The sequence below is a fragment of the Botryllus schlosseri genome, chromosome 2, assembly GCF_051294905.1.
Source record: "Botryllus schlosseri isolate E-star chromosome 2, Bs_hap1, whole genome shotgun sequence".
In the NCBI taxonomy this organism is placed as follows: domain Eukaryota; kingdom Metazoa; phylum Chordata; class Ascidiacea; order Stolidobranchia; family Styelidae; genus Botryllus; species Botryllus schlosseri.
In genome coordinates, this window is record NC_137237.1 from 33,747,081 (window position 1) to 33,755,656 (window position 8,576).

At 36.2% G+C, this 8,576-nt stretch overlaps 1 long non-coding RNA gene across 2 annotated transcripts; it reads left to right on the top strand.

The window, feature by feature from the left end:
* The first annotated feature begins 1,949 nt into the window (after positions 1-1,949).
* LOC145434484 (uncharacterized) lies at positions 1,950-8,297 on the top strand. Of its 2 annotated transcripts, XR_013913415.1 has the most exons (3): positions 1,950-3,869; positions 4,323-4,423; positions 4,604-8,297. It is a non-coding gene; the product is annotated as an uncharacterized LOC145434484 (long non-coding RNA). The 2 variants fall into 2 exon arrangements; XR_013913414.1 differs by having other exon boundaries at positions 1,950-4,423.
* Positions 8,298-8,576: the final 279 nt, after the last annotated feature.

An 8,576-nucleotide genomic window follows, 5' to 3' on the forward strand; every position in this document is an offset into this window, starting at 1 on the left:
AATTTTTCATCATTTGATCGATCATCAAAGCAGCCACCCCCGATTAACTGCAAAAAAATGGCGACCAATCGAACAAAACTATATACCCAGGGTTGCCATACCGTCCTTAATTCTAAGATTTGTCCTTATTTTCAAGGGCCACGTCTTAGAAAACTGAACTGTCCTTATTTCTAAGAGATGTCTTGAGACTTGATGACTTGAGTACTTATTTTGTCTTATTTTCAACAACTACAGAATTTCGATCGTTTTCCTCTGGAATCGGTGCTGCATAATATTCTAAAATTATGCTTTTGCGTCGAGATTTTATGACATCATAAATGAAAGGAGCTCCTGTGACGTACACACCACAGGATTGGACTTGATTTGACTAAGTGATGAGATAGCTTGGGCAGTGAGTGTACGTATAGCAGTTGCGGCTGTACCAAGCTATCGCAGCTGGCGTCATTTTAGCAGTAAACAGCAGTACCAGGTTTATGCTGTTTAGTTTAGTGTACAGCAGAATAAGCTGTGGGGAAGGCAGCATTTATTGCGTACTGAAAAAGGGTGCAGTGCAGTCGACACTCGGGTTAAAAAGTAGTAAAGCTATAAATCATCGATAAATTAATCGAAATTGTATTGCTTTTGCTAAGGCTAAATCTGGTTAGTTAAAGTGAGCAGGCGTAATAACGTTTTTCGTGACGTGTATGAGAGAGAAGTGCTGTTTCGGCCCTGAGTACAGGGAAACCTAGACCTGAGCTGTCATGAGAACTTTGAAGCACTTTCTAATAACAAGGAGTTGCTGAAGCAGATTGTTTCTGGCGAAAAGTATGGAATGTGATATGACACGGCTCGTATAAATACAAAATATGTACAAAAACGCCTTTTAATACTAATCTAATTTTTCGACTATCCTCATTTTTAGGTTTATGTCGATGGCAACTCTGTACATACCTTTGGAAACTACTGACTCGAGCTGCCTACTTTTTAGGTCCTCATACTCTAATGCTACTTGAGGCGGTCTTGACACGTCTTTGTAATTGTAACTTGTCGATCGAGGATGCGTTGTTGCGATTTGGTCAAAATGATCGAGAAGAATGAATAGCATAACTATAGAATGATAGTATAACTGCTAATGGAAAAGGGCTCGGAGATATTGTCTCTTATTACTCGATTCGGATTCGAGTAGGCTACTCGATTCATTGTGCACAGCCCTACACTCTAAATCGAAAGCATCGATTTAGACACAAAATTGTGCATTCAAAAATGCAATATGCGACAAACACATAAAGTCGACCCAAATCTTTCGCCGAAGTGGTGTTATAATATGTGCAAGTCCACACTTCATCAGATAAAGTTACGAAATATGTGCTTCTGCTCTCATCTTATCATCTGTCGTCGGCTTATGATCACTATGAAAGAGTTTACGTATACATTTTAATAGTCCGGTAAGTCGCCGCACGAGTTGTGACATCAGTAAGATTGAGAGAGGTTGTGAGGTCGACGCTGGAAACGCTGCTGAAATGTAATCGTAATGTCACTGGTAAATGACCAGATCATCCAGGGTAAGGTACGGTACACTCGTGTGCCGATCATGACGTCAGCGGTAAACCCAATCACCCTGGGGTCCGTTTGCTCCCGCTGGGTTATTTGCAGGGGAGGAATTAAGCTGCAAGATATAGATTCTCAAATGATGCAGCATTTCTATAATAGATGTTGAACGGTAATAACGACTCTCGTGTAAGTAATGTGTGCTTTTAGCCCCGTTTACATATAGCTCAGAAGCAATGTTACCTCTAATTTTGACGAGTCTGCAACAAGCGCTCACCTATTCACTGCGCGCTCCCTTGGACAATAGTGCGTAACCACTAAAAAAAAGGTCATCTCTTCGGATTTTTTGTGCGCAACTTATAATTTATGCGAGCAGAGACCGTGTCAGCTCAAATCAATTGCACACACGCGTACCTAACAGGCAGAGGTGGTCAAAGTAGTCAAGGAAGCTACTCAAGTAGAAGTAGAAGTAGCGACGAAAAAATCTACTTAAGTACAAGTAGAAGTACTTTTTCCATAAGCCACCTAAAACTACTTGAAGTAGAAGTAGAATTTACTGACTTTAAATCTACTCAAGTAAGTAAGTAGTTTTGAAAACAGTCCTAATTCGTTCACATGGACTATCAGGCTGCAAATGGAGCTATGTGCGGAAGGTGCAGAGAGCTTGATTCGTATTGATGCATCCCAGGAGGTATCAATTTTTGACAAAATATGCATTCTTTCGCGTCATGGGATGCAACTTATAGTATTAATATGAAAATTCGATACTAACGCTTTGTTTACTAAAAGAGCCCGTTTTACAATACCGTGGCACGGCGCCCTACCCCAAGGCCCCAAGTTTAAGCGAAGAGCAATAACTAGAAGTTGTATCGGATACGGTTTCAACACTTTGCGCTATTAGTAGGCTATATGTTAATCACAAATATTGGGGATCGCAAAATTTATATTTAGTGTAGCTTTAATTTTGGAAAATACATATATTACTACACTTGCTTTTACGCTTCAACATGTATATGTTCTGGAGACAAAAGAACTGAAAGTGATTAGACATCAAAGTATGATACGCGGAATTGTAAGTGAAATACATATACCACATCTAAAAAGCGGAAAATATATTTCATGTCTTTTGTACATACAGCTTCAATTGTGATCTGCTAAAACGGGTGCGTAACGTTCAAAAAAGCCAGATTTTCCAGATTAGCAGGACACGTCATGGGCTGCTAGATTACGATATGATAGGTGTAATTGCTAGATTGCGAAACGGTAGTTTCAAACGTTATGGTGGGCCATACTTACTATGATGAAATATTTGATATGGGCGACAATGCGGTGTGAGCTGAACCAAGCAATCCGGTACCTAAATTATATTCACTGATCTACTCTCGTGAAAACATATTTGCCACTCCGTAACTACTGTGCGCGAAGCGCAACAAAATTTCTGGGCGTTACTTGACTTTTATGAACATTAAATGTTGGTACTCCGTGAAAACAGCCCCGAAATTTCTCAGGCTATCTTTCGTATCGGGGGATTAAACTACTTCTACTTGACAAACTGAAAATAGCGAAAAGTAAGTAAGTAGATCACAAAATATTACGAAGTAGAAGTAGAAGTAGCGAAAATCAGATCTACTTGAGTAAGTACCAGAAGTAGAGGAAAACTACTTGAGTACTTCCAAAAAGTAGAAGTACTTCGTTACTGACCACCTCTGCTAATAGGGCACATTGCTCAGGAGCCATGAAGTGGACTGCTGTTTCATCAATGTCGCTCCATTATTTTAGTGCGTCGCTTTCTTGCATTTACTAGATTTTGTGAACGTTTCTCTTCTCATTTTATTTACCTACCAAACTGGCAGAAGAAATTGATCATTTCAACCCAATTATATATATCATTGTTATAACCACATGATTGTCTGACTTGACTATGACTTCCATTATATTGCGTTTCCTCATTATTGATCATTGATATATCAGCAGTATAGCAATGAAGAAATCAATCAATCAATCAATCATTGTCATCACCATGTAATTTTGAAGTACGTTGTTTAGTAATCGTTAGTGTTACCTGGCTATTATCAGTGCATTCTGCTTTTGACTGTTGACTGAATAAACATCTCTGTATTTCGCTATTGCTATCCCTCTCTCTCTCTCTCATTCACGCTTCACATCTCTCGGTAACGGCGGGAACTCAGTCACGGTCAAATTTAAATGGAGCTACAGGTCGCAGTACAGTGACTTTGTGGATGTGGATGAACGTGTCGCTAATCTCATCATAGCGGAAGGAATAAAGAAGATGTTGATTGCGTACGGCATTACGAGAGAACACATTGCTTTAATAATTTAAGGTAATTCGTTCAAGAATATCAACATGCGATATGTTATGATTACCGGTATGTTGTCAAGAGGGTTCTTACAGCAAGCAGCAGTGTGAGAAATAATGGTAGATTGCCTTTTAGATCAACTTGCAGTAGCATCGAAACTGAGTTTCAGAATGTCAGTTAAGTCTCTAACTTGATGCAATATGGGTTTACAACTAGAATTCTTGACCAAGTTATATAGATCTTGCTTTGCAGTTGACTCACTTGTTTTTCCAATTACATGACATTTTCATTGGTTGAAAACATGATATTTCATTCATGAACCTATTATAATAATTATTGTTAATATTATCCAGTGAAATAAATCTTATTATATTCATATCAAGTTCCCTCTATATAACACATAGAAGTGTGTGTGCAATGTGCATGCTTAGCTCACTACATAGCTGCTTTTATAGTAACACTTTGCCTTTGTAATAGATCAGAGCGGGGTTTCAAATGTTCGTTCCGAGGAGTGTCGAAGCGAAATACTTACTACTCCTGAAGAAATATTTGGAGTAGAGCTAGAGACAGGTGAAGAGGTTAGTATTATTTAACTATTCTAGAATGAATTCATTAATTGGGATAATCCTGTTTATTTTTGTTGCAATTTTATATATTAAATATTGTTGTGTCAGAACTCTTGCCTTCATATCAACCGGAATGCAATAAGTGGAATGTCCTTCAACCAAATAGATCTTCTACTTTATATTTATTTGTAGGGAAAACAAGCCGCTGCGGTTATGCTCCTGAGGGAGTTACGAAATGCAGTAACTGAAAAGAGAATCACAACAGGATTTGAGGCCGATAACGCTTTATCAGGTGAGTTGTAGGATTTGCTGCTTGATTAACCTGGAACTGTGTGAACAATGAACATAGATGTACCATAACGTCCTGATTTGTCAGATTTGTACTGATTTCGACTCTTGTCCTGATTTTTCGGCAAACATTGTTCGGCGTTTTCCGTAACACCTTGGACGTTTTGCATGCCACTATCTGGCACAAGTTTGAACTTAACAGACCGTCACAAAAGTACAGCTAGTTGTTTGAAAATTTTATGGCTATGCGCGCATGTTGAGTTGGTTCTAATTCGGGGGTCTGTTAATTTCCAAGTTGCGCCACAAACATGTGTTCTAATTCGGGGTCTGTTGAGCTCAGACGTGTGCCACATTTTGTTTTTGGGTGCTGAAAATATGGTAGGCGTATGTTTTGATTGACGCTGTTTACATTATGACGGTGCAATAAACACTCGAACTGAAAGAAGTCCTCCAAAAATAAATGATTATTAAATGCTTTTCAATTACATCATTATTTTTGATAAGGCCATAAATCTAAGTTAGAATGAGCTGGTGTAAATTCGTTTTCGTCCCGCGCCACGGAAAATCATTTCTGCTGCTAATGTAATTTTTGGTTTTCCTGACTACGAGTCCATGAGGATGGCTACCAAGGATATAGTGCATAGAATCAGTGAATGTGAACATTATACTTTTGCCGTTCCAAAAGGAACCTGTATGATGGTATACTGATCAAATCTGAATGGATCATTAAAGGTTAGTAAACTTATGATTATGTGGAAAAACCCATACATGTCAACGACTAGACAGCATGTCGTGACGACAGAATTTGCTATCACTTGTTTCCATGAGTTAAGCTTGTTAACCATATTGGCAAAAACCTATATTGACCTATTCAGCTCTATTTTTATTCAATATGCATTATGCAGAAGTCCCATAAAGGCAATTCTACATAATCTAAATCTTGTGCTTTCGATTCACGCATGGATTATTGGCAATATAATTTTACTTAACATATTTCTTTCAATTCCAGGCCCATTCAGTCCAATTAACGGCCACAAAGCTGAGTCCTCGACATCTCGTACTAGCGCACCATGAAAATGGTGACCTGCAGTCATGGATCGTGGCGAATGGCATCCGCATAAAGGGATCGTCTCACAATAAAGCGAAACCATTTGAGATGGTGCTGGATCTTCTCGCGTGTTATTATGTTTGTGACCCCGCATATCCAAAAGTTTTCCAGATACTGTCAATTTTACAGTATGTCCTGATTGGAGACAAAAATTTGGGTTTCAATCCAACAAGCTTCTCTGTTTTATGAGCAGATTCCAGAATCCCAGTAATGATTTTGATTTCGTTTGCTAACTTGGACAACTATACAATTCTAGTACTAGTCTAGTTGTCTAATTAGAGTGAAAAAAACGTGTAGCTAAAATTCTGATTATACTCTAATTTTGAAAATAAAAACTAGCTATAATTATAATTCTACTTCAATTCGTGAAGTGCTTCGTCTCTCTCATTCGAATCTAATTTGTGAGAACAACTGAACCTATAATTCTAGTTGTACTCTAATTTGGAAAAAACAGTGTTGCTATAGTTCTAATTCTACTCTATAATTTGAAAAAAACTGTTAATATAATTCTGATCCCACTCTAATTCCGAAAAAAAACGAGCTACAAATCTAATTCTACTCTAATTTGGAAAAAGCTGTGTAGCTATAAATTCTGATGCTACTCTAATTTGTGAAATGTTTCTTTGCTCTCAATCGAATCTAATTTAGAAAAAAACTACCGTATAGCTATATTTCTAATTCTACTCTAATTTGAAATAAAAACTACCCCTAATTGGATTCTAGTCTAATTCAGAAAATATACTGCAGTAATTATTCTGATTCTACTCCAATTTTTCAAATGTTTCTTTGCTCTGATTCGAATCTAATTTGTGATAACAACTGTGTCGCTATAATTCTAATTCTACTCCAATTTGGAAAATATTTTTTTGATCTAATTAGAATCTAATTTGTGAAAACAACTGTGTTACCATCATTCTAATTCTATTCCAATTTTTGAAAGGTTTTTTTTGCTCTAATTAGAATCTAATTTGTGATAACAACTGTGTCGCTATGATTCTAATTCTACTCCAATTTGGGAAATATTTTTGGGGTAATTAGAATCTAATTTGTGAAAACAACTGTGTTGGTACGATTGTAATTCTACTCCTATTTTTGAAATGTTTTTTGCTCTAATTATAATCTATTTTGTGATAACAACTGTGTCGCTATAATTCAATTCTACTCCTATTTTTAAAATGTTTTTTGATCCAATTAAAATCTAATTTGTGGAAACAACTGTGTTACCATAATTCTAATTCTACTCCTATTTTTGAAATGTTTTTTTTGCTCTAATTAGAATCTAATTTGTGATAAGAACTGTGTCGCTATGATTCTAACTCTACTCCAATTTATGAAATGTTTTTTGCACTGACTAGAATCTAATTTGTGATAACAACTGTGTCGCTATGACTTTAATTCTACTCCAATTTGGGAAATATTTTTTTGCACTAATTAGAATCTAATTTGTGAAAACAACTGTGTTGCTGTGATGGTAATTCTGCTCCAATTTATGAAATGTTTTTTTCAATAATTAGAATCTAATTTGTGAAAACAACTGTGTTACCATGATTCTAATTCTACTCCTATTTTTGAAATGTTTTTTTTTGCTCTAATTAGAATCTAATTTGTGATAAGAACTGTGTCGCTATGATTCTAACTCTACTCCAATTTATGAAATGTTTTTGCACTGACTAGAATCTAATTTGTGATAACAACTGTGTCGCTATGATTCTAACTCTACTCCAATTTATGAAATGTTTTTGCACTGACTAGAATCTAATTTGTGATAACAACTGTGTCGCTATGACTTTAATTCTACTCCAATTTGGGAAATATTTTTTTGCACTAATTAGAATCTAATTTGTGAAAACAACTGTGTTGCTATGATTGTAATTCTACTCCAATTTTTGAAATGCTTCTCTGCTTTGATTCAAATGTAGTTTGTGGCTGCAACTGGTCGCTATAATACTAATTCGATACCAATTTGTGAAATGTTTCTTTGCTCTAATTAGAAAGTAATTTGTTAAAACAGCCGTGTCGCTAGGATTGTAATTCTACCCCAATTTTTGAAATGTTTTTTTTCTTCAATTAGAATCTAATTTGTGATAACAACTGTGTCGCTATGATTCTAATTCTATCCCAATTTGTGAAATGTTTCTTTGCTCTGATTCAAATGTAATTTGTGGTTGCAACTGTGTCGCTATAATTCTATTTCCACACCAATTTGTGAAATGCTTTTTATCTCTGATTAGATTCTAATTTGCAAAAACAACTGTGTCGCTATAACTCTAATTCTACACCAATTAGTGAAACGTTTCTTTGCTCTAATTAGAATCTAATTTATGATAACTTTGTAGCTGTAGTTCTTATTTCAATTTGGAAAAGCTTAAGTTTTTCAATTGTGCAATGTGCAAGCTAGAAATTCACACATTTTCGTCTGCAAATGAATGTTCTGTATTGATCTTTCGTTGCAATAAAATCTTTTTTGAGCCTGAGCTGAGTAAAAATTCATGGATGGCTGGTATTAATTTCGAGCTCTGCACCAGTCAACATGAACACACCACCACTAAACACAGGATAGCCAGGCACACATCGGCTCCAGCACGTTCTATGGTAGTTAAAAAAAAACCGGATTTGGCGTGTAAGTTTGCGTTCCACTGCACGCATTCGAATTTAGAGTGTACATAATTCTGACTACATAATCTGCTGTTTCTTAAAAAATTCTATATTCGATATTTAGCTTTAGCCTTTTCCTGGTTGCTATGTCATTACAGGTTCGATTATCCAATG